We start from the raw sequence: 26,440 nt of genomic DNA, 5'->3' as shown, positions 1-26,440 counted from the left end.
ATGAAGTAGTCCTAACCTTTCAGAAAGTGTATATACATAAAAGATAAAATTTTGGTAACTGTAATTTTACAGGCATTAAAATTAGCCATCAAAAGAAGGGAATTTACTGATTTTAAAGACCTGTAAAATTCAAAGTGCTTAAGACCAATTGTACAAGAACTATGACTGGAAAAGTTTTGAGAAATGATGAATTGGAGACCAGGTTCAAGGCCAGTCATGACAATTTTTCACTCCGAAATTGGGAATTTTTCAAATTTAAAGGTCTAATATCTCAAAAGGTGGACCTGCCAAAAATTGGAAAGTTTGACCATGGATAGTCAGTCCTGTTAGTACTTTGTAAAACCTGAGAGTTCCATTTTGTTGTTCACACTGATGTACATTTTACAGGCTCTTAAAAACCTGTAAACAATGGCAATGCTAAAACATACAGAACAAAACACTTAAAGATACCTCATTCCCTTTATGATTTTATATCACTGTAAAGAACCTTCTGGAATGCTGTATAGTGTTCTGTATTGCTACATGGTGCATACTAACCTATGAAATTAACGTTTAAAGCAACAGACGGGTAGTTGTTGAATCCTTTGAACTTGAACACAGCTACTCCTGCATACAGCGTGTACTGACACTGTGTCAAAGTCCAGTGAACTAGATGGGGCCATTGAGATTATACACATTTCTTTCTTTTATAAAACAGGAAATTATTTGTTATTTTCTTAATCATTATTATGTTTTTTCATTGTCGTGATAAACTTAATGTTATAAAGATATGATGAATAGTGGGGACTCGAAGAAACAAGGATTTTTCTCTAGAATCATGTCACCTCTGTTGGCCGGAAAAATGTACATTTACTTCATTTTGATTTGATATGTAGATTATTACCAGAAGACCTCATTGCAGAATTAGTAACAAATAGTAATTTCTGACATTCAGTATTTACAATATGTATGGAATATCAACATCCTTCTAAATTTCCTGCCTCTGGCTGGGTCAGCATGGAAGTCAAGCCTCTCATTTTTCCTGGTCTTCCACCACTCCTTACACTCTCCAACATCTTGGTCTCATCCTTGGCCTTATTCCCATTCTTTGTGCATGGTGCTGGTAGTCTTTCTGCATTCATTCATCAGAATAATGTCAGTAGTAATGGTGATATGCAACGAAATAGTGTAAATGAAGCTTTGTCAGAAACAACACATGTCGAAAAATTGATAAAAAAAAAAAAGGGCTGCATCGGTGAGTATCGGTTGATTTTTTTTTTACCAATACCAAAGATTTTCAGTGTCTAGAAGAGCAGGCAAAGGCAACAGCTCGTCTCAACATTGGTACTTGTTAAAAGTCCTTCACCCTTCCTTGTGACCAATTGGGAGACCAGCACAGCAAGTTCCATAGATTTTCCTAGAAACACTGTATAAAGCCCCACCCTCCTGGGAAGAGCATGGCAAGATCAAAGGCATGGGTAAGTGAATGCTGAACCTAAACGTGACCATGAGGGAATGGAACTGCTTAGTTAACGCTGTGGGAAATAAACCATTCATTGCCAATTCTTGCTTGAAGCTCGTGGTGGTAAGATAGGGGGATGTTTTTAACCCCCGCTGCACTAATCCCGAGTCAGGTAGTTGCGGAGTTCTTGGAAAAGAGGGATGAAGGTCACTGTGAAATTAGCTTTGTATTATATACGTTCTAGCACAAAGGGGAATCAGCAATTTATACTTATCCTCTTCACTTCTGTGTTTCGTGTGACTGTCTGTATCTGCCAATGATGGCTATTTATTTCCACCGAAAGCTGGCCCCCGTGGCAGAGTGGTACGCTACGATGCCAGGGTTCGAATCCCAGCCTGGGCATGGATGTTTGGGAGTGTCCAATCATCACTCATCCCCATCTTAGCAAATTAGCCAAAAGTGGCACAAAAAGTGAAGTAAAATAAAGCAAATCAATCAATAATTTCCGTCGAGATTAGATTGAAAATGTACGGCTTTGAATGATAAGCTAATCGGGACTGGACCTGCATTTTAAAGTTGGACCCGTACCACTATGTGCACTCACTGAGTATTGAACCCGGGACCTATTGATTACAAGTTGACGGCGGCACCATCCGAGAGGCCCGTCTAAAGATTTATGTACACCACTACTTAAAATAATGTAAAGTATTTATCAGGAACTTTACTTTTCATCAAATGGACGTACCATCATTCTTTTTTTTATTCAATAAATATTCAATTTTTTTACTTTGACATAAATTTCCTTTGCCATGACTGTTGTTTTTAATAAGATGGCACGAACACGATTTGGACATTTTAAATCTAAACTCAAGAACAGGTTTGTCAACTCATATCATCGAAGAGAAGCATTTGATTAAAAAGAGAAGGGTTTTAAAAATATTAACGGGAAACACAGAGTTGAATGTCTGCGAAGCTTCGTTCATTGCAGAACAACACTGGAATAAATTAAATAGATCCAGTATGGAGTTTTCTTTTTCACAAATGGAGTAAGCCACCATCTTTAAAATTTAATGTAACAGAAAACATCAAGAGACTTTGTGAAAACAATGATGAATTTGAATTATCTGATGATATTTGGGATTCATAATTTTAAAAAAGTCTGAAATAAAAATAAAACAGACTGCTTCTTTTCACAGTTAAGTTGCTATATTACAACAATGTAACATTGACAACAATAACAATAACTAACCATTATTATAACTGTATCTGTAATCAAAATGAAAATAAATGTCTGCTGAAAGGAGCGTGTGTTCTCCTGAAACGTCACATAGAAAAACTGTTTTCTTATGCTTGTAATAACCGTAAACTACAGGAAAATAATCATAATATACACGTCTTTCAAAATTGTACAACGGCAATCAAATTAATTAAATTAATATATATTAACACAATGATAGCATTCACTGCCATTCTTAGATGTTCATAATAGTTGTGAATGTCAATATTGGACAGTCACAAATTATGAAGAGCACTGGGGAAAGAGGACTTCCCTCTTTTAGTCCATTACTTTTACTGAACCACTCCGATCACCGTCCCTTGTGGATTTGTGTCTAGTGACTACAGTTTAGAGGTGTTACTTTTCTATGTTGTCTAGTTCTTTTTGAATAACTCTCTATTGTTCCAAGATAAACCAATGTGTGCTTCATTGGAGTTAAATTTCCTCTATTTAAATCTGACCTTGAGTTGGCCAGAGTGTTTGATACAATGCAATATTGATAATTGAACTAAAGTGTAAATCACCAACCCTGAGACCTTCTGTAAACAAACGGTCTCACCGATTCGATGTATCACTCCGCATCAGCTGATTCATGACCGCAATCATCTGCTGTTACACTCATAGTTCGCTGCACCTATTCATTTTATATAAGAGCCTCTGAATGTGAGAACCCGCTCTCAAAACATCAGACGAATATGCAGCCGCATACATTGTTACTCTCCCGGTCATTCTCTCTTTCATAACCCTTAAAACTGCAGACACTGACACACCACTGCACTGGGATACCAACTTAACCACTTCTTTTACTGGTTTCTCAGGATACCACTGACAGAACGTTACATAAATATTGAGTAGAATCTGTTTCTCACTCCTTTTCAAAGGCTGTCCTTGCTGGTGTTTTGATTACAAGCTCGGAGAACACTGAGACCTTCCCGCACTTATAGAACTCGGCATGTTATTTTTCTAAGGATAAGTCAGGCAATATTACTAAGTTGCACTACTTCCTTGCTGTTCACATGATTATTTTTAGAAAATAACCAATGTTATGAAATATCATTATGTACACAAATCTCTAAGCTCATTGAAAGTTACAATGCATATTACTACAAAATGTTCACACTTATCTTGCCTTGCCATTTCAACAAGTTATTTTACGAAGTGCACAATATTTGGCGGAACAAAAATTGTTATTAGGATGCTTGTCAAAGTTTCCAACCGCAATAAATTTACGAACTTTCTTTGTCTTGTTTTGATCATCATCATCAATATATTTATTGGACTTACAGCAATGCATATGGCTGTTTATGCCCATTATATATTTTATTTACATAAGATACAATTTACATAAAATCTACAAACAAATTTCAAATACACTCCTATCTTTATCAAACCTTAGAAATATACATTACCATGTTATATCATTTTGTCTAAAAAAATGCAAGTAAAATATATTCAATTCACATGCAAGAAAGAAGACAAATTTATGGGATATTATTACTGGTGCAAAGAGTTAACCATAAAGGTGAAGCAATAAGTAAAAAAAGAAAGAGCATTGGGTTTAAAGTGAGACGTCATTTGCGGCAGCATATCCCATACTACAAATTGGCCATTGTTTTACCTTACGTAATGAATCCTGTAACAACGCTGGATTTTCGTGTGGATTATTTTACTTCTATGAGTTTGCAATGCTTTCTGCATGCAGGTGGTTTTGTTTACAGAAGGTCTCAGGGTTTGTGATTTGAACTTTACACACTTCACAAATATAAATGAATAAGTGATTTATAGTTTAAACGTAATGATATTAGTGGTTCATGACATGCACATAAAATAAAGGGTACATAGGCAGTTTAAAAAGTATTGTACCTTCACAGTTACAGGATCTGAAGGAGATCTGGAAGCAGTGGTAACCTGGAGAAGACTTACATTGAGCGTGGAATGATCAAGCAGAGAATGCAATGGGAACCAAACTATGTAAGTCATATTTAATGTATATTTCGTTCATTATTAATTTTATAGTAACTAAAGTAAGGCTGATTAAAATATACATGTTTAATCTCAAAGCTATGATTCTTATGTACAATAAATTTTGCAAGATAACACAGATATACATTCTCATTACCAAAAGGGTTAAATATATAAGTTTTCCTCTTAAGATGTACAAATCACGGATCAGAGATACATGTTGGCCTCTCTGATGGTGCAGTGGTAGCGTCGTGACCTTGTAATCAAGGGGTCCCGGTTTTGATACCTGGTGGGGGCACATAGTGGTTCGGATCCCACTTTAAACTGTAGTTCCAGTCCAAATTAGCCTTACTCTGCATTAAGTGGACTTAAAATTAAAACACCAAATCAATCAATCATAGATAGTGTTCTTTGTTTTTGAGTGGTTATGGAAACTTGCGCTTCTATGTCGTTGGTCAAACGTTTTCAGTTCATAACTTCCCCACCTGAGGGCAGCATTAGTGCAGTTTCCTTGTTCTTTCTGTGCTATTCATTTTCTCATTTGGCACAATGGCTGGCAAAGTTGCTCCAGGTTCCTGGCAGAAACTTCGCAGGATAATATTCAGCACTCTGTGGAGAAGGTTGTGAATGTTTCAGGGTCTGATCTGAAGGGAAGAAATCATTCACTGAATACTTAGAAAAATAGATACAGATTTTTTTTTAGAGACTTTTGAAAACTTTGTGATGACAACGTTGATGCTTCACGAAAAGGTCATATTGTAATGTGTAGTAGTTTGTATTTGTATATAGAATTTTTCTCTACAGTTCAGAGTAATAGATTAATAAAGAAAATAATATAAATTTTTGAATTTTGGGGGATGGTAATACTGAAGCTTAAAGAAAATTACATACACTTTTTGTAAGTTATATTTGAGACTTTTGTATTTGCATACAAAATTTTTGGCCTGTACAGTGCATAGCAATATATTTTCAGAAAATTGTCCAAAATGGTGTATTGGCTGTGATATTTCCATTTCTGTATATACGTGCTGAATAATAGGGTTGGCAGTGATAAATAGAGCTAATTTTTTGTTTAGACTTTACTGAGTAGAATGCAAGTGATAGAGATGCAGCCTAAAATAGCGTTGTACTTCCACAGCAACAAGATGTGCAGGGATAACATGGCATGGGATTGGAACCCCGTAGTGGCCTGTAGAAGAGGATGTTTCATGACAGCAGAGGAGAAAGCTGGAGATATTACATATTATGGTATGTAAGCCATCTGTAATGCATAATATGAAATTGGAAAAGTAAAGAGAACATGAATGAATGTGATATTTGCACTGAGTATGGTCTTTTTGTCAATATATGGAATGCTAGTTTGCTGCAACAGATGCTAAAGCACAACAATAGTATAACTTTTCTTGTAATATGAGTGAGTGGTTTCATATTCCATTTGAACCCTTTGGCTGGAGCACAGTGTTTGCCAGCGTGGAAATTTTAAGTTTTTGTAGACACTCCATTAGTGTGTCATATGTTGAAGGCATCTTTGCTTGTCTTCATACTAGAAACATTTAATTTCGAAAATACACTCTTGGTTCACTGAGTGCACCGTGCATCTGGTAAGTCAAACCTTTTCAGGCCAAATACCACACTGCATCTATTATTTTTATTGCTGAAATGTAATAAGCACTTAGGTACAATAATCATGACATTTATTGAGGAACTCAACAATGAAATACTGTCCTCACAAATGTACAGATTTTAAAATCCCGAGTATATTCGTGATGAAGAACATTTTTTCTGACCTCTCCTGTGAAGCTAGAGGTGGGAGTTGTTCAGAAGTATAAATTTCACAAAGGAAAAGGCACATTAGCACAAATACTGTACATGAACACCTCTGTTTATATGTTAGTGTCCTTGTGATAGGCATTGAAACATGCATCAATGCACAAAGCTACATCTCGCACATCAAGCTCCCCAAGGTTGACTGAAGTCATGTGACACACATTCAGTTTCGGCAAATAAACTTCCTTTGCCAAAGAAAAGGAAGGGGCTTAAAAGGTTTATCATCTTGGAATATAAGGTTTCATAGTGGGTTGTGCAAATACATTTAGGGTTGAAACTACAATAAATTGTGCCTTTATGAAAGAAAGGGAAAAGAATGTTTTATTGGAAAATCATGGATTTTTTTCCAGGAGGGGCAAAAAAACACTCCTTCAATCTGAAGTTACTGCAACTCTTTTATAATAATTACCATAAATTACTGTGACAGAAATGAAATTATGTGTAATATATAATTTTTTGTTGACATTCATTTTCCAGGGGGGTAGCCCCCCCCCCCACCTCTGGACGTCCATGATGACTAGTCACAGGGTTGCTACGCACCTGGAAAACTGAAATTGCAGGGAATTTGGCTTGTCAGGAAATATCTGGAAATTTTGCACATCGTCTGAACATTTTGGAGGCTGGATTCGGTTCTTGAAATTTCACTCCCAAAAAGAGATTCAGTTCAAAAAATTGTTCCTTTCATCTTATGATTCTCAGTCTTGTGCAAAATTATGTTTCCTTCAAATTTCGCTAATAAATTTTCACTTTTATACCGGGTGTCCCACTGACTGCTTTTCATACTAGTTGACTTGTTTTTTCATAAGTAAATACTGCAGAGTTTCAAGACTGGTCTGGTTTATAACAAATGCTGAAAGTGCCATCCACCAGCATCCAGGCATCGCTGCGCTCGCAGTACAATGTTCTGAGAAACACGTCGTAATTCTTCAGGGGAGATGTTATTTATCTCGTTTGTGATGTTCTCTTTCAGTTGGTCTATCGTATGAGGGTTATTAGCGTACACTTTTCCTTACAGAGCTTCCCATAAATAAAACTCACAAGATGTTAAGTCCGGCGATCGCGGAGGCCAAAGGTTTTTGCTGACAAGCCTGTTTTCGGGAAACACTTCACTTATATGGGTCATACTCTGGTTGGAGGTGTGGGCAGTGGCACCATCTTGTTGAAAGACGCAGTGTCTTTTTTCATTTTCTGTTAACTGTGCATAGAACGACTCAAATATCTGCAGATATCTTTCGCTGTTGATAGTCTCTTCAAAGAAAATTGGTCCGATAATGCGTGTTCCCGACACTGCACACCAAACGCTTATCTTCTCTGGGTGAAGAGGTTCCTCATGCACGACGTGTGGGTTATCCTGTGACCAAAATCTACAATTCTGTGAGTTGATGTAACCAGAAAGATGAAACCAAGCTTCATCTGTCATGAAGAAGAGCAAGTAACCATCAGCAATCGAAGATAACATCCACCAACTTGTTGAGATAATCTTGGTATCGATTTCTTGGGGCTTGTCAATATGTTACTGCGAATTCTGTCCATTACCACCGGGGTCTTCACTGTGGGACGCTTCTTCTTCAAAACATTACTAACGGATCCTGTAGTCCTCCATTTGTTATACATCTTTTGAATTGCATTGGTTGTGGGAGGCTTCATACCGACGTATTTCGCCACAAACATTTCTTTAGTCTCTTTAATGGACCCTGTCTTTATGTAAAATTCAACAATATCTATTGCAAACTGCACCATTTCTCCGCAAACTTTTGCACAACAATCTCCGCAAACAATCACTTTTAAACTGTCGAACACAACTCAACAATTACGTGTGACTTCAAGTAATGCAATATTTCAGTGTAGGCAAGTACATTAATCTGATTCCACCCATTTATTTGTGAACGCCAGAATGAATGTTAGGCCTACCACTTTTAAGTGGGACACCCAGTACTAGCTTTTAGGAAGAATAAAGTAAAACTTGCAGTCCAGATATCTGATTGATAACTAAAGTACATTGACAATATGATCATAATTATCGGAAAGGTGAAGAAGAGGTTATCGTCTATTATTTTTATAGATCTTAATCTTGTTGGCATTTCCTATAGAAATCCAATATTCAAGAAAAATTTCTCGATGCTGTATACCCATAAATGTAAACAAAAAGCAACAAGACTATAAATCCGCTAGAAAGTGAAAAATTTTGTATGGTTTATGAAGATGGTTGTTTGTGAACAATTTCTGTTTTTTTGATCCTGGAGATATGTTATGGTGAAATAATGTTCCTCTGTTACCTTAGCCTGCAGACTAGACACACACAAGTGGTTATAGCACCTGGCACATTTGATGCCGATTGTAATTTTACATTATTCTTCAAATTTTCAGGTGTTTTTGTGCATGTAGAATGAAATTTGCTTTAAAATATAATTGTGAAAATGAATATTCATGATAATTAAGGAATTATATATTTAAAGCAAAAATCATGATGATTAGTGTGTCTGGAAAAATTTCATTTTTGTACTGGAAAACCTGCAAATAATTTTTCTTGTATGTACGCATTGCTTGCATTATAGAATTATTTTCCTGTAGTTTATGGTTATTGCAAGCATAAGAAAACAGTTTTTCTTTGTGACGTTTCAGGAGAACACACGCTCCTTTCATCAGACATTTATTTTCATTTTGACTAAAGATACAGTTATAACAATGGTTAGTAATTTTTTAAACAAAAATAATCTGTTATATAATGGATGTTGTCAATGTTACATTGTTGTAATATAGCAACTTAACTGTGGAAAAAGCAGTCTGTTTTATTTTTATTTTATATTTTTTTTATATAATTATGAATCCCAAATATCATCAGGTAATTCAAATTCATCATTGTTTTCACAAAGTCTCTTGATGTTACATTAAATTTTAAAGATGGTTATATAACCATTGTTATAACTGTATCTTTAGTCAAAATGAAAATAAATGTCTGATGAAAGGAGCGTGTGTTCTCCTGAAACGTCACAAAGAAAAACTGTTTTCTTATGCTTGCAATAACCATAAACTACAGGAAAATAAACCTGGAAATGTCAGGGAATTTCATAGCAACCCTAAATTAGAATTGGTCCTACATTTATTAAAGGGAAATGACAACTAATGACACGTATACTAGAAATCGAACCTGAGACCCTTTCATCGATATGCAACAGCTTTGTTCAGCATGATTTATCTCTTTCTTTCAGCGGTTATGTTAATTATTTGCATTTCTAATGCTCATTTCATACCTGCGCAGACAGCAACACCTACAGTGCATCAAATTACGTAGCCAAAGTAGTCTAGTCCATCCCTCACTTGACTCGCAGCATCATTTAATACTTTCCAACAAATATCCAAGCACTTCAAAAACTAACGAACTTCAGACATTGACATGACACCGAGCGACAGCAAGTTACGTCTTCGTGCCATTCTTTGACTTTTGCGAACCCTTAGTGTTACCTCCTTTAAGGAAAAACCTCTGAATGCATGCACAAGCTATTTTGGTAATGTATCTCATTTTAATTCATCACATCTAGTTCCAGCTTTTATTAGTTTCTACTCGTCCTTCTCTGCCACAGTCTTGCATTTATTCCAAGAAGTTAGGTGCAAAATAATACAAAGAGAAGATTGAATATCTAATGTGTGCGCTTCAAACTTGAACCCCACAGTAAAACACTGGAAGGGAGGAAGCAGCGAACGGCACCTTGTGCTTCAGCTTCTGCAAGAGAACGAACTGCGCATGACAGTTTCTTGGAGATGAAGATTCAGCAGTATCCTCTTTCATGTACTATTTTGCCCTATTCCCACCTTGAGCTTCTGCCTGAAGCTAGCATAATGGCACGAGCTGAGCTTTCCTGTGGGAGTTCAACTGAGAGTCTACACCAGGATGGCTGACTCACGGTTTCTTCTTCACAGCAAAAGAATTTACTGTGTTATGGACACAAATCCATTAAGTGTAAAAAGGTAGCGAAGTATTGTGAAAAGGTAAAGACATTGTTTATTCTCAAGGTGATTACTGTATATAACTGGGGGTTCTCTACTGCTGTGCGTTATAGGGCCAACCGTGCCTGTCACATGTATATCTTGATTCTCTTCGAGCTACTTATATATCGACAAAATCATCAGTAAATTGACTTACATAGTACATGACAATCCTCAGTACATTGCTCAAAATAAATTGCAGGATTATCTGTGATGGGGAAAGCCAGGTACTGCAGATGGAAATTGTCCTGATGTGTCAATTTCACAACACTGTCTGGTACTTGCAATATCACCATTAGATGAATCTGAAGAGTGATTTCTTCTTCTGAACTGTACTCAACACTCTGTTCAGCAATTTCAGATTCGCTAAATTCACTATCAAAATCTTCGTCGCTCTCCATTTTCACGAAACATGCAAAAGAAATGTTGTAGCTACTGGAACCATCTGACTTAGAGACGATACTGGCAACAGTAAAAATGCAAAAAGGAAAGCAATTACAGCGATATTGACAGAGAATATCAAGACCTAAATGAAATACGATATCTAGTGAGAATCGCAAGAAATGAGTATACTCTGGCATTTAAAATATGTACTATTAAACATACAATAACATGGCATATATTCAGGATTTTTTTTGTTAAGGGAATGCTTTTGAAGCATCGAATTGTGGTGAAACTTTGTATAGATGCTATGGAGACCAAGCTGAAGAAAAACCCGGAGAACGCTACATGCAACTGTTGATCACACGCTTCCAAACTGTCATTCATATTGACTGCTGTGCTGACAAACTAAAGTTTTGCATATCCGACTTCTGCTTGTTGTTATTTCAATGCCATCTGGTGGGGAATATTTGAACTATTTTTTCGTCTGAATTCTCTTTTCTCCATAGTGTCTGTACGAAGTTTTACTGCTCCGCGGAGCCATCTAAGTTGGCATCCCTACAATACATTTTCTTTGAACCACAAGCTTTACAGAACAACATGAATGAATAGATGATTTATAATTCGCTTACACATCTTTAAATGCAAGAATACAAAGCAACATTATTAGGGCATAGTGAAATGTAGTGTACCTCCACAGTTACAGGATCTGGAGGAGATCGGGAAGCAGTGGTGACCTGACGAAGAATTGGAGTAAACATGGAATTGGGTTGAGAAGTTTCACCAGTTTCGTATGATGCAGAGGGTGTCATTCAACTGGGACCAAATCATGTAAGTTTTCTCATGCATGTTTCTTTCATACATTGAAATTATTCAATTCTTCACACTGTAAAGAGGGACCCAAATTGAAGAGTTCTAATGTTTTTCTGTTGCAAGACAGAAGAAGAATCTACCAGATACCTTAGTGGATACATGATATGGGTAGGGTCCCTTATTCAAGGAAATTATAATCATACAAGATCTGAAAAATTACATTCTATCATTTTTACTTGAACAAATTGTAAAATGCTTCACTATCATTATGAACTTCCAACAATTGTTTTACAACCCTGTTCTTATAAATGAATCCCGTTGAAATAAGCTGGTATTAAGATATGGCTATGAATATGTGAGCATGGCAATACAATTACAGAAAAGGTTTCTGTGAGTAAGTAGTAAATAGTAAGGTGGAATTAGGATATGACCCTGAAGTAATTACTAAAGAAATGATCTTTGGAGGTGTTGTTCATCTACTTCAGGGCAACTTATGGCAGAATGCTAAAACCATACACCTTGGGCAAATCTAGATATCTAAGGAACAATAATTGAGAATAAATAGGCTTTTGCCATGAATATTCTGAAGAACACAAAGCTTTATCAGAAGGTTGTTTCTCATTCATGTATAGTAGTTGTAGCTGGAATGTGTTACATTTTGGTTTGAGTTGATGTAAGTCCACTTTATGCACAGTAAGGCTAATCGGGACTAGACCTACAGTTTAAAGTGTGATCCGAACCACTGTGCCATGTGCTTCCACCAGGTATCGAACCCGGGATCCCTTGATTACAAGGTGATGATGCTACCACTGTGCCATCTGGGAGGCCCTATGTTACATTTCAATGTATGAAGGTATAATAGAGTAAAATCAGAATTTTAGAAGTACAGGGTGGTGCATAAGTCAGTTGACCCATGGAACTAATGGCGGAATGAGGAAATAATGATCGAAATAGTTCAGATAGTGATATTTCTTGATCACTGATAGGTTGGGGTTGCCTTGCAATTTCGCTTTGTGAGGAATGGTTTAGGAGATGGTGTACAACTGACAAACGTGGCGTGATTGCAACTCTTTCGGAGAACTGAATTTTGCACCATTTTGTATTAGTGGAAATCTATGAACATGGGGCTAACGTGGCAGGTACAAGGGGGACAATACCAGTGGCAACTCGTGTCTTTTTTTTTTTTAGGTGTAGAAGGTTAGAGTAAACAGACCGAGGAAAGGCTTCGAAAATGCATTCAATTAAACAGGCCCACGGGTCACTTGTATTATCCATTGCATTTAGAATATTAGCTAAAACCCTGTACCCAAGGGGGCCATGCCCCTCTAACAATGAAATATGCGATCCTAAAATTACATACCAAATTAACATTGACAATTTTTCAGATTGTGATAGGATTTCAATTTTTCTCTTTTGTGAATGAATGGGTTGTTTGTGGAGATAGGCAAGCTCCAGAAGTCTGCAGTGTGAAATATTTGGTAGTTTTAACTTTATGATCAGTGGGGGCACTCCCCCCCCCCCCCCCCAAGTTTATAACCAATGATGGGAGGCTATCAGACGTTTCAATATCCGAATTTTCATAGTTGTTCAATAATCAGGAAATTTGAAAACATGGTAATTTGTGGAATACAGCACTATTCGGATACTTCCAAGAATTGAGTGTAAATAAGAAGCATCAAACTGTACTCTGTGTGACAACCTTGGCCATTGTGTTGCTGATTGTTTGACTGGTTGGGAAAGGGGGGGGTTCAGTATTATGTGCTTGAAAACAGAAAATTCGACGATTGGGAACGGCGATCAGTATGTGACCTCCAACTTTCTACAGATTTCATTTCATAATCTGAGAGGATAAAGAAAAGATTAAAACAAGAGGATGGACCAGCATGTGATTGTAAAAGCTTGTCCTTTAGTCGGCACTCTCTCTTCTGTGAAACAAGTCTGCTAGAGAAGTACAAATAAGATATAAAATATATTTGCTCTTTCCTCAAAGTATTCCTTTGAATTAAATTTATCTGTCTCCCAAGGACGCACATTAAGAACACAGGGTGCTAGATACCAACAGAGTTCAAATTATGCTAGGTATAGAACCATAATGCTAGGGTTAGTATCACTGGTGAGGAAACCCTCGATCCTTCCTCGCTGGCCATTTAACCAAGCAACCTGCTGTAGGCGGAATATCGAGGTTCCTTGGCAGCAGCGAAGACTGACTTGACTTCAACTGAGTCAAAACATGTTCCCTTGAAACCAGACTTTAGTTTCAGGAAAAGAAAAAAGTCACATGCTGCCAGATCCAGTAAGTAGGGAGATATTCCATGGCAGTAATATTTTCACTCGCCAAAAATTGCTTGGCAGACAGAGCGTTATGAGCCTGTGCATTGTCTTGGTGCAAAATCCACCCGATTTTTCACAGTTGAGGCCTTTCTCCTCACTTTTGCGAAGTCTGGTCAAAACCTCAATACTCTGCCAAACTGATTGATTCTCTGTTCAAGTTCACTAGTTCAGCTACTGGACGCGCACACTATCTTCGGTCACTACTTCTACTCTGTTGATGTTTGTGTCTGTAACTGAAGACTGCAGCCTGTCTGAACGGTCTTTTTCTTCAACACTTTCCCTACCCTCCGAGAAACGTTTATGCCACTGAAAGACTTGTACTCTGGACATACAAGTATAACCGTATGCCTCAGTCAGTCTGTTGGAGACTTAAGTTTCTTGTGAAACTTGATGTTAATCCTTTGTTCCACTTTCCAACTAGCCATTTTCCGCCACAGCACGGTTACACGTGTTCACGGAATGATGCCTCACTCGGAACTGCAAAGGTTGGCAGAATCCACACTTCATGCAGATGGAGGGGAGGTATGTTTCAACACAACACTAGCCAATTTACTGCAACTCCTTCCATTTATAAAATATAAATTCCCTACTTTTTTGTCAAACCTAGTATATTTGAAAATTAAGGATCCTTTTATTGCAGGAAGTCATTTTTAGACACAACACATTTTCGTGCCGTTATTAGTCTATGTGGGCTATTGGCATCAAAAAAACCATTGTTTATACTTTCTCAGTTCCTGAAAATTATATTGTTGCAAAATGGAATTAGAGCCGCGGTGGTCTAGTTGGTTGGGTGTCTGACATGTGGGAGATCCGGGTTCGATTCCTGGGGTGGGTATTCTGAGGTTGGAATTTTACCAGCCTAGTCCCTGCATAAAAATGGTTCTGGGGCTCACCCAGCCTCGAAACAATGTGTATCTGGGTGCAACCCTGGAGGCTAAAGGCAGCCTGAGCATTGTGCTGATCACATCACCTCCAAAATTGCAGAGATCGAGAATATTTAGTGGGGGTGTGGGGTCCTACCCTCACATACCCTAGATGTGCCTTAATGGCTCATTTGCTGTACACCGGGGGAACCTTACCTAATAGGGAACTTGCGGTCACATCTATATGTAATGATTTTTTTTTGGTCGTACATACTTCCCTTCAATGTCGCTGCAGGAAAGGGTTTAATACACATATTAAATTCAGCTCTGCACATTAGAAATAGTCATTACTTCATCTGACTCATTATCTCTACAATACGGCTCATTTTCGGGCAGTGACCTTCCCAACTTTCTTCCTCCAGAAGGATTCGGCTGCTCCTCTTCTCCAGTTTCTTATGTGAAAGATGGAGTCTGCGTCCTTCTGGATACTGTCCTCCCATGTTTCCTCCTAGCATATTCTTTGGGATCCAGTGCTCATCCATTCTAGCTATATGGCTAGCCCAGTTTATTCTATTCTTATGTATATGGGGAAATTGTATTTTCTTATAAAGTTCATCACTATAGTCCCATGCGAATTAATCGAAACAAGATATTTTTAAGCATGATGGTCTCTATGGTTTCATGATGATGAATCTATGACAAATCTTGTAATACAAATTATATAACAGAAAGAACAACACATTAGCTATTAAGAAATATTACGAATATGTAATAACGTGTGTAGTTATTGTCGTATTTCAATTAATTTGCATGGGTCTGTAGACCTCATTTCTGAATGGCCTACTTTATTTGAAATATTTTCTCAACGTTCATACATTTATTAGTGGGTGAATTCATACACACATACAATCCCGTGCGAATTAATTGAAATACGACAATAACTACCGCACTAACTCTACCTTACAAATTCTTAATGCCAGGTGAGACTGAGACCTTGCCGGATGTTTTATACTCATTCAATAACCTTTGTTCTTACTCCTCGATGAAAGGACAAAGCCTCTATCCTGAGCGGAAAATCCCCCACAGGATGTGGCTAAGCCAGAATTACATCCACAGCGGTATCCTGCTTGAAACATTGAAGCTATTCTCTGTGGAATGCAACTTTGTCAATAAATGGTTAGAAGTGGAGAGATGGAAAAACATAAGTTTTGGCTCTGCATCTCTCTTCAGTACATAATTCAGAAGAGATATTGGATGGAATGACTTTATACACTCCACTGAGAGCAAGGAGGGGCCTTGTATGCATATACACTTCATTGAGAAGAGAGATTAGAGGCATTGACTTGATATACATAATTAAGTAGAGATATGAGAGGGACTGACTTTATACCTACCATTATGGAGAGTGAGGGATTTTATATGAATAATTGACTACAGATATTAGAAACTGACTTTATACCCACCATTGAGGAGAGGGAGTGACTTATGTGAATAATTCAGTAGAGATATTAGAGACAGACATTATACACACAATTGAGGAGAGGCACTTTATATAAATAATACAGTAGAGATATTAGATATAGAATTTATACTCAGCATTCAGAAGAGGGAGGAACTATATATAAATAATATAGAGCAGTAACTTTGTGAATAATTCAGTAGAAATATTAGAGGCAGTGACTTTATACTCACCATTAAAGAGAAGGAGGATCTTTATATGAATAATTCAGTACTGATATGGGAGACAGAGATATTGGATGAATGAGTTTATACACCATTGATGAGAGGGAGTGACTTTATATAGATATTAGAAAGAGGGACTAACTAACTCCCTAGCCTTCTTAAACCCGAAGGTTCATGGCTGCAGCAACACAGGCCTTCCATCTTTCCCTATCTTGAGCAAGTTCTATATACTCTTTTCCATCCCTACCGATTTCCTTTAGGTCCATCTCAACGTTGTCCCTCCATCTTCGTCTTGGCCTTCCTACAGGTCTCTTACCATCAGGTTTCCCAACAAGAATCCTGTAAACTCCTCTTCCATCTCCCATTCGTGCCACATGGCCTGCCCACCTAAGTCTTCTTGATTTAATTATTCTAATAATATCTGGACATGAATACAAATTATGTAGTTCTAAATTATGTAACCTTCTCCACTCACCTGTCTCCTCATCCCTTTTAGGTCCAAAGATTTTCCTAAGGATCTTATTTTCAAATACTCTCAATTTGAGAGGGACTTGATGTACATTATTTTGTAGAAATATTATAGTAAAAGTAAAAAAAAGTAGTGTTCCCCTGTGCTTAGCACCATGCCATGAAGGCGTATAGGGGGTGTGGGGGTAACGCTCCACAATTTCTTGATCCGGTCGTGAGTGGGGATGATGTGATCAGCACCATGCCCCTGACCATCTTTACCCCCCAGGTACCCATGTTATTCGATGCTGAGTGGGCGCCGGGGCCGCTTCCAACATTAGAAAAGTTCCCGTATTTGAACTGGCCGGGGATAGGCATTAAAAAGAGGGGGGGACTTGATATGAATATTTAAGTAGAGATATTAGAGGCATTGACTTTATATAGATATTACAGAGTCTGCGGGGGGATTTTGTATACATTGTTCAGTAGAGATTTTGGATGGAATGTACACTCCACTGAAGACCGGGGGGATTTTGTATGCATAATTCATTAGTGGCATTGATTTTATACATCCCCATTGAGCAGAGGGAGGGAGTTTGTACATTTCTTTCAGAAGAGATATTAGGCATTGGCTTTTTATGCATAATTCAGTAGAGATATTAAGAGGGACTGACTTTTTATACATAATTTGGAAGAGAGGGACTTCATATACTATAAACAAGGGTGAAATAATAATGCTAAGTATATGGAACAAATCACTCTTAGCATTTAGCTGGTTCCTAATTGTAAAGTAAGTGATCTACATGTAATAATTGTTTGTTACAGGTGTTGGATTGGATACGTGGGAAATGGAAGCATGGAGCCCTCTGAAAGGGAATTCAATTGGGTAAGCAGTCTTTAATGTATGTTCACGCCATTAGTTTGAAATCAGGGCTGTGATGAAGCCAATACTGTATATAAACACCAGGTGGTGAGTGGGCTATGTTGGTGTGTACAAAAATATAAATTCATATTTCCCCCGATAGCATGTAAGAAAAGGGTCCCAGCTTTTGATACGTGGAGTGCTCTAGAAAGCAGCAAATTAGTTGTAAACTTCCCAATAACCATTTTTGTTCCATTCCCTCTAGAGGGCATAAGCAAAAACACATTTATTCCTTACAGGAATTTTCATTTGAAAGTGTCTTTATGCCTGTACACATCTTCACTGTATTAATGTATAGTAGGGTCGATGCATGAGGAATTTAACAGTCCTTTATTCACATGTACAATGATAGGTAACTAATTGTCACAAAGCAAATACTGTATATAAACATCAGGTGGTGAGTGGGCTGATATTTTCTGGTATGAAAACCTTTTTGCAATACTCTGAACTATTAAACCATAATTTTTTTTTTACTGCTGCAACTTTAGGACTTTTCAAGAGATCTAATTATATATTGAATTTGTCCATAAAATGATCATTTGATTTGTGATCTATGTTGCAGAAGATTTTTCTGATGTTGCAAATGTATGTTTAAAGTTCATAAATCAGCCAGTTTTTGGTGTCACTTTCTCAATTTCAATTTGTAACTGTCATGTATACAAACCAAAAATAAGAAATGTATTGTTCGCAACTAAAGTTACACTGATACAGAGGCTATTTCTTCCAAACATTTGTTCAGACACGGAACAAGTTTTTCTATCCCTCAATCGTAGAAATCCACCGCCTGCATCTGGAACCAAGTTTTGACTTCTTCCCTGACTTCATCGTCTTTGGCAAAGTGTTTTCCACAAAGATTTTTCTTAAGGTACAGGAACAGGTGGTAGTCGCTTTGCATTGACTACTCACTCCCAATCCTCGTAGTATCGATCACTGCCAGTGTTACACATTTTTCCCCTGAAGTGCAAATGTGTTTGTTTGTATCTTTACTTTGCAGACAAGCCTTGTAATTGTGAATTTCTTTGTTTCAGGTATGGGAGATTCAACCAACACCCAAGGAGGATATTTCGAGAAAGAAGACTATTCTCACCACTTTTAGTGGATATATTACACTCATGTCCTGTGATGCATCCTCTGGAAGGGAATTAAATTGGGTAAGCCATCTTATATGTTGATGACATTCATTTGAAATCAAGGCTGTGATGAATCCTATACTGTATATAAACATCAGGTGGTGAGTGGGATCTGTTGCTTGGTACAAAAATATAGATTTTCAAAATTGTACCGTACTACAATTGTATGAAATCAACTTAATGCTGAAAAATAAATAATGCTACAGGGTCTATCATCCCATCAAACTTTTAGAATGTATATAGGGTTCTTCCCTGATGGTGCAGTGTGACCCTTTTATTACAAAGGTACCAAGTTTAGAAACATTTGTGGAAGCAAATGACCTTGAATTGTAGGTGCAGTCCTGATTAGCCTTACTGTGCATGAAGTGGAATTTTTAAACTTCACAATACCCATTCCCTCTAGAAGGAATAATTAAATGTGTCTGTACCCTCTATCAAAGTGCCTTAATAATGAATGTAATTGGACAGATGGGTATGTAATGAACTTTTTCTGTATTTAAATTTGTAACACTGCTTTACTGATGGATAACTAATTGTGATTTTTTTTTTGTTCCAGGTCTGGGAGGGGGATTTCTCAAGCAAGACTATTTGGCACCCACAATGAAGAATTAAGGAAAGTTGTTATGAAACGTATATGCTATGTGACTAATGTAAAAGTACTTTGAACTGAGCCTGAACCACTTAGTTCCAAATACCTAGTTGCCACTGACATAGAGCACCTGATATGTTCAATGTTCTGTATAGTATTTTGATCCCCAATAAACACATCTTAAATCTTTTAAATGTTTCATTTTCATATCCTTGTACCGGACACTCTTTTTATTAACTTTTAAAAGCATGTTTTTTGGACTTATTTTTCGTCAACCCTAGTATATACAATATTACATCCATTATTATTATTAATAAATACACTTAGAGGGGTGTGGGCATTAATACACACACAGGTAATAAAGACAGTTAGGTAGAGGGGTACGGGCATTCAAACACACAAAGGTATTGAAGACAGTTAGGTAGAGAGGACAGGCATTAAAACACACACACACAATTTTTCATTCATTTATTATGTGCTAAATAAAAATACAGTACCTCCAAATTTAAACACAGTAAGTAATTGACTTGCTTATCTGTTTTCACATTTTATGCACCAAATCTTTGCCTTCTGAAATTCATTTTAATGCATCTCTCAATTGTATTTGCCACTTTCAAACCAGTCTCGTCTTCTCCTCTCAGCCTTCACTGTCAGATTGCAAAATTAATGTGATGGTAGATTTAACTTAAGGGTACCAAAATAGAAAATTTTCTTCAAAACTTCACACCAGCAAACTACCAAATACTGCACTTTGTCACAAAATGCATATTTATACCACTTTTTTTTCTGCACTAAACATATCATTACATTACTCTTGTTAATTTTCAACAATATACAGACAGAGAAATTATAGTGTGCCAAAGGCCTGCATTTTTCACTGAAAATTCCTGTGGGTGCCTAATCTTTAATAATACCAACTCTTGACATAATTTTAAGCATTAAAAAGTTGTGCTACATTTGAAACACACTATATTCAAAACTTAAGGAAATGGGGTGTTGGGGGACAAAGAGTAAAAAATTATTAAAGACTATGTTCACAACATTAACCCATTATGTACCAGCGTCCTATAAATAGGACAGTTGATTTCTTAATTTTTATTAAATGTAAAACTAAGTTTATGAACAAGCAATTGTTTTATTATTCAATAAAGCATATTAATAACTATGTTCATAAATAAAGATAACAATTTGGGTTGAGAACAGCAGAAGTAAAAGTACAGTTAATTAAAGCAATATTTAGTACTATGTCATGCTATCAGTTTCATTCATCTAGTTTGCAAACAATAAGCAGTGGGCGTGTAAAAATGCTATATATAACTTTGAAAGGGTCTCCATACGATTTATATGAAGAATATCTCAAACCCACGAGGTTTTTGTCTTTGTGGAATGGTAATGAAGTTTGCTGTCCTATTTATAGGACGCTGGAACTTAAAGGTATCAATTTCATCTTTTTCCTCACAGATGTCTCTAGCTTCGTTGCAACAGAAGACAAACGAGTAGCTGCGTATGCAAAGCCATTGTGATTTTTGCATGTCAGGAGGTAACAGCTTGCATGTTACAGTGCCAGTTACCCATCATCTTACCTTTGTCGACATGTTTAGGAAGGGGCTTACAGCAAGTGAAATAAAGGATATTCTCCTTGATCCAGCCGTAGCTGACAACTCTGCAGAACTGAGTGTGGTGGTTCTGCCTCCCGATAATGACATCATCAGCAATGAAGATATTTTTGAAGATGATCAAATAAATGATGTGGAGGTTGCAGATGTTCCTGGTGAGTTACTCTTGCAAATTGTACCAAATGAAGAAAACACGGAATCTTCTTCTTTAAATGTGGAAGAACCTGAAGAAATCCATACACCTGGTTGCAGCAAAAGTAGAAAGTTACGAGGGGGAGTGAAGAAGAGGCAGCTATCAACATGTGAGGTAAATTGGAGAAAATGTGACCCAGTGTACACCAAATTGCAAGTTGAAGGTCTTTGTGCAGAATCACAGGCAGCCGATATGGAAACTACATTGGCAGGCAAATCTCCGCTTCAAGTTTTTGAAATGTTTTTCGATTGCGATGTTTTGAATTTGATTACTACACAGTCTGTGAAGTATGCAACAGAAATAAAAAACGAATTGCAGTTTTCTCTATCAGTTGATGAGTTAAAGCGATTCTTAGGGATTCTGTTACTATCAGGCTATCACAAGGTGCCGAGTGAGAAGCACTTTTGGAGTGAAGATGATGATTTATGTGTAGATATTGTGAGAAAGGCCATGCCAAGAAATAAGTATCTCAAAATTAAGAGTTTTATACACTTCAATGATAACAGCAAAGTGAACGAATTCAAAGATGATCGTGGTTTCAAAATCCGTCCACTATTGGATGCTGTGAATGAGAAATTCCGAAGGTGGGGTATATTCGAGAAATATTTGTCAGTGGATGAAATGATAGTGAAATATTATGGCCGCCATGGACTGAAGCAATTAATTCGGGTGAAAACCAATTCGATTTGGATATAAGATGTGGGCTTTGTGTGGTGAAAGTGGATACTGCTTTAATTTTGACCTATATTGTGGCAAAGACATAGCACACAATGAAAGAGAAGACTTAGTTTTGGGTTCCCGTGTTGTGCTCAATATGTTGGAACCAATTCAAGAGCCAAACAGCTACTGGGTATTTTTTGATAATTTATTTACCAGCAGAGACTTACTTGTGCACTTGCAAGACAAAGGCATTAGAGCTACAGGTACGTTGAGACAGAATCGCCTTAGTTAAGTGTCCCTTGAAGGATTAAAAAGAATTGAGTAAAGATGCAAGGGGCACATTTGATTACTATTTTGATGTGGAAGGAGATATACATTTGTCGAGTGGAACGATAATAAATGTGTTGCTATCGGTACCAACTTTGATACTATTGGGCCATTGTGTCAAACATCACGATGGAACAGAACAGCTAGAGCGAAAATTTCCATCCCTCAGCCACATATTGTAAAGACATATAATAAAAACATGGGTGGCGTTGACCACCTCGACTGGCTCGTAAGCAAATACAATGCTTCTGTTCGAGGTAAAAAATGGTATTGGTGTCTGTTTACAAGAATGCTTGACATGGCAGTTGTAAATTCGTGGATTTTGTACAGAAAGGTATCGCAATCAGGAATGGACTTGCTGGAATACAGAAGATCAATTGCAGTGGCATATTTGAAGGCAGGACAAGGACGTCCATCTGCATTTGGAAAACCCACGAAAACATCATCACAATCCACATTTCAAGATGTGAGGTATGATGGCATTGGACATTATGTTGTGCGAAGAGATAAACAAAGAAGATGCCAAGGACTGAACTGCAAATCTAAACCCTTAACATTTTGTGAGAAATGTCAGGTAACATTGTGCAAAGATTGTTTCACATCTTACCACACACAATAAGCAACCAGAGTTTCATATATGTATTGTTTCCATTTCTTATTATTTGAAAATGTATGTGTATCGTGTGTATCAAATGTAATAATCAATAAACAGAGACGTAGTAATACAACTTTTAACCAAGCTTTGAAACTTCTTATATCATCTTAGGTTCTGTCAGAAAGGTGCATATGTTGAGTGTGATACCCTATTGTACCAGCGTCCTATTTTTAGGACAGTTATTTATATGAAACTGGTAACAGGTAAATTTTTTATTGCTGCGTGGATCACTTTAAAACAACCCCCTTATCATATCCAATCAGAATTTCAGTCAATAAAATCAAAAGAAAAAGTGTGGTACTTAAAGGGTTAATTTGAACTTAGAATCAGCATAAGATCCCTAGCTGCCAGGATTTTTCAAGCCCTGCTTCATACAAACATCAGGTCAACCATGGAGACCAGAAAGTAAAATTTATGGCAGAAGTGGATGCTAAGCCACTTAACTTCCTTTATTTCCTACTTTGGCATCTCCTTCCTCAAAAATAGATACAATTATAGGTAATAAAATACTTTGTAGATGTGGAAAAATAACTTTCAAAGCAGATAGAGTATCATTCCTAGTCGGTAACCACTGGGGAAGAAACAGAGTATCAAGAGGCTGATTATGAATAAATATTTCACATATAGCTCCCCTTAGGGACAAAAAAAAAAATATCTATTTCAACGAAAGTGTTTATTTAGCCATAACATTAGTTTTTAGCATATTCAGTTCACCATTGTGAACAGATGTACAAAGATCTCAAGGGAGAGAGAAGGCATTTCCAGATGGAGCCAAAAATCAAGTGAAGGTAGACACACTACTTCAAAGGGCAGTCGAAAAGGAACAATATATTTTTTTTTACGGTGTTGAAGGAACTAATGAGAATATTTCTTCACATATGGTGGAGATTGATTGTTGTGTATATGTATGAACTTTTTACAAAAAGCAGCAGCAGATCCTTAGGAAATCAAGACAACTTAAAATGATCAGGGTGGCTCCTGAACCTTGCCCTAAAGGGTACAAGCATATGTTTTCGCTATTTCAACCATACGTATTACCACCTTTCACCACATACTTCTGAGTTATGGGGCACTGTTAAGCTGATTTTGTCACATGACAATGCATATCTGGAAAGTGGGTTTTCTGTAAATAAGCAGGTTTTAATAGAAAACTTCAAAGAACGAGTCTGTTGTGGCGATGCAGTGAAAGTGGTAGGAGGAGTGTCAAATTAGAATTAAGCAAATATATGATCCAGAGTGTTAAAGGTGCACATATTACATACAAAGAACCATTGCAGAAGATGAGAAACGTAAAGCAAGTGAGATCCAGGCTTTACAAGCCAAACAACAAAAGATGCAAAGGCTATTAAAAAAAAACTTGAAGCTTCTGAGTAAATTTTCTTAATTTGCTGTATCAGACATTAAGTACATTTTCTTGTTTTATATTTCAGTCTCGGTAACTTATTATTGTATCTATTTATAAACAGTCAATGAAAAGTGTGAAAATATTTTTAATGTTGGAAATTGTTTCAGAGTTCTAGAAGACTGGTCATCTTTGTTCTTAATTACATGCAAAGAAGTGTTATTTGCACCAGAAAACAACAGTAATAAAGAAGGTAAGGACGGTATGACTGAGGGGAAATGGACGAGGCCATTGTAAAATTATAGTAGTCATTTACTGTGCATTCAATACTCTCGAAAACTCAGGGGATTTGGAGTTTGCGTGGGAACCCTGTTTATGTATAAATCATAACCACGTCGAACTCTCCATAGGTATAGGATTGGTAAAAGGTATGTGGTTACAAACATTAAAAATCTAGAACCCATTACTTTATTATTGAAAAGACAGCTCTTAGCCTCATGAACAGGGGAATTAAATTATACGTTGGGGAAGAGGAGGAGGTAGAGAAACTATTTGAAACCCTAGGGGAGCAAGAGGAAAGGATAAAATTCACTAAAGAAGAGATGGATGACCATAAGATTAGTTTCTTAGACCTGGCAATTCAACTACAGGGAAAGAAAGTTTACATAGGGGTTCATCATAAGGCACTATCGGGACATCTATATATCAACAAAGAATAACGTATTCCAAAACTTCTTCCTGCAGGCACACAGATTATGTAATAACCAAGCTGATTTACGTAAAGAAATCGAATGGATATAGAGAGGGGGAATTTAAATATATAGGCATCCCGGAAAATCGAAAGACTTGTAAGAGGATATGGCATAAGGTGTGGGATGAGAGCTCCAAAAGCATTTCACAGCGTATAAAAAAGAGAAAGAAATAAACGAGGGTGTGTACGGAATAGTTTGCGAATGCAGCAAGGAATATGTGGGGGGGGGAGCGCAACAGGTATATAAGGGAGGGGGTTCCCAAGATGGGGCTCTCCAAACATATCCTTGACGAAGGCCATGTAATCACCAACAGAAAGTGCTTACGGAAGAGGAAAAACCTATAAGAAGGGTCGTATATATGTAAGGGAAGACAGAATAAATTAAACAGAGATGACAGGAATATCGATGAGTTGTGGGGGAAAATGTTTAAGAAATGGGAAGGAATACATTAAAATAGGATTTAATGTAACCCCGGAAGTAGCATGCAAAGCTCGAATGGGGGAGGGGGGCGACCTTGCGCTCTTCAAGGAAACATTGGACAATTGCAGCATAAGTTGACAAGCTCAGAATTAGATTTTGAATGTGCTGCTGTTGCAATAGATGATTTGAACCTTGTCATACTTTTGGCCTATCGGAGCCAACTAGGGTCTTCAGAAATATTTATTAAGCATCTTGAAATTGCAATAATTTATCAAATACAATTCATAAGAAAAAGTATTATTTGTGTGGATTTTCTAAAAGATTGCCCTGAGCGAAACCGTGTGTTGACACTAACCTTATCGTTGTAATATTACCTAACTCTCTAGCCTTAAACCTGAAGGTTCATGGCTGCAGCAACACAGGTATTCCATCTGTCCCTGACTTGGTTTCCGTAAATGGTTGAGGGCAATGACCACTGCTTCCTTGTGGTTGTGCCACTGTGGTCGTCGCAGGCATGTTAGAAAATCGAATTCAAGAAGTAATATAGTTGCTTTTCTCAATTGACAAAACCCTGCAACTTCCTGACTATCCATTTGGCTATCATTTTAATTCATCCCAGATTTAACAAACTTACGGACAGAAAACCGCAACAAAAGTCTCAGTAGAATAACTTGCCTTAAAAAACTCACTTGTAATCTGATAAAATAAACAAAGTTTATTTTTTTTTAGTACGCTTAACTACTATTAGAGTGCTGGGTATTTAGATTCAAAATATTAGAATTGAACTAGTGTTTATTGAATAAATTACATAGCATATATAAATATG

General features: G+C 37.0%; 1 long non-coding RNA gene across 3 annotated transcripts in view; it reads left to right on the top strand.

Annotated features, from left to right (window-relative positions):
* LOC146004306 (uncharacterized) overlaps nt 1–19,770 on the top strand; it is a 75,677-nt gene extending 55,907 nt beyond the window's left edge. For 2 of the 3 annotated variants that reach the window (XR_014443913.1, XR_014443912.1), the window contains 6 exons: nt 4,589–4,688; nt 5,818–5,927; nt 11,572–11,702; nt 17,834–17,894; nt 18,959–19,081; nt 19,617–19,770. This is a non-coding gene — a long non-coding RNA (uncharacterized LOC146004306). The remainder of the gene's footprint in view (nt 1–4,588; nt 4,689–5,817; nt 5,928–11,571; nt 11,703–17,833; nt 17,895–18,958; nt 19,082–19,616) is intronic. The other variant, XR_014443914.1, reaches the window with a different exon arrangement.
* Nucleotides 19,771–26,440: the final 6,670 nt, after the last annotated feature.

This window comes from Lepisma saccharinum, chromosome 21, assembly GCF_977018435.1.
Source record: "Lepisma saccharinum chromosome 21, izLepSacc3.1, whole genome shotgun sequence".
NCBI classification, from domain to species: Eukaryota; Metazoa; Arthropoda; class Insecta; order Zygentoma; family Lepismatidae; genus Lepisma; species Lepisma saccharinum.
Note: the sequence above shows the minus strand (reverse complement) of the source record. Positions and strands in the feature narration are given on the sequence as shown.